Raw genomic sequence first — 357 nt, forward strand, 5'->3', positions numbered from 1 at the left:
TTGAAAAGAGTTTGGAATATGTAAAATATTCCTCAGAAGTACTTCAAACATAAGAAAACATAAAATCATTATGAAAATATACAGAATACATATTCATTTTTAAAAAATTAAAAACATATTTGGTAATGGTATGCTTTTAACACATTTCCTAGCAAAATAACTAATGTGTTTTCTATACACTCTATTTCTGATATTTTAAATGCAAAATTTATAAGAAATCTTTATCTATACTTCACATGTGTTCTAAATTGGGTAATCTCACTCCTCTTTTTCTGAGTCAGGAACTAAAATGAATGTGAAAAATTATCTTGCTCCTTTTTTTAAGCAATTTTTTTAACCACTGTAAGGGTATCTACC

The 357-nt window shown here is 25.5% G+C and overlaps 1 protein-coding gene across 1 annotated transcript in view; it reads right to left on the reverse strand.

Annotated features, from left to right (window-relative positions):
- LOC119585606 overlaps positions 1–357 on the reverse strand; it is a gene marked incomplete in the record, with an annotated part of 13725 nt that overhangs the window by 8357 nt on the left and 5011 nt on the right.

Source organism: Penaeus monodon, chromosome 20, assembly GCF_015228065.2.
Source record: "Penaeus monodon isolate SGIC_2016 chromosome 20, NSTDA_Pmon_1, whole genome shotgun sequence".
Classification (NCBI taxonomy): Eukaryota; Metazoa; Arthropoda; class Malacostraca; order Decapoda; family Penaeidae; genus Penaeus; species Penaeus monodon.